An 818-nucleotide genomic window follows, 5' to 3' on the forward strand; every position below is an offset into this window, starting at 1 on the left:
TAGCGGACCTCCATGTAACCGTTTAGTACAGAAGTAGCCCAAGATGTCGAAGTTGGACCACCTTGATCTAGGAATCTGAGACTTTCATCCAAGGGTGTCCAACGGGGCATGTGTATTGTTTAACTTGATTACCATCCGTCGGTTCAAACCAGATCTTGAAGCTAAATTCTCTTATTTGCAACGATATCTGAAGGAAGTGGGCTCATGAAATTAACAGTATAAAAAAATGATATGTGGGTTTGTAAGAATAGCACTGTCCATAACTAAAAAAAAAGAGTAGACGAGACGTGAGACAGTACATAATTATCAGATGGTAATTTCCTTAAAAAAAAGTAGAGTAGACCAGACGTCAGACAGTACATAGTTATCCGATGGTAATTTCCGTGTATGATTTAACAGCCCAGCTTACAGTTTTTCTATCACTGCTGTCGGTGTAACTCACTAGCAGACTTTATTTTTTCTAAGCTAGAACTGCCCGCAGTGTGATATATCAGTTTAGATATGTCGCTGCTTAAGTAAATAAAAAATTCCAAGAATACAGCTGAAGAGCAAAAGTATTTTTCTTCCACAATGCAGTGGTAGCGAGAGGATGTAATATCAGGCATAAACAAGGCTTAAACAAGGATATGCGGTCATTACATATGCAAAACAATAAAAGGTGAAACTAGGAGGCACTAAAAACACGCAGTGAAAAGTATACATCAATACTATATAGATATCCACAAAAGATGTATATGGCTGACTAGAGGTAAGTGCATGATAGTTAACAATAGGTTATGTGGGCATACGAGAACACATACATAGAGGCACGCGTATCA

Source organism: Penaeus monodon, chromosome 24 (assembly GCF_015228065.2).
Source record: "Penaeus monodon isolate SGIC_2016 chromosome 24, NSTDA_Pmon_1, whole genome shotgun sequence".
Lineage (NCBI taxonomy): Eukaryota > Metazoa > Arthropoda > Malacostraca > Decapoda > Penaeidae > Penaeus > Penaeus monodon.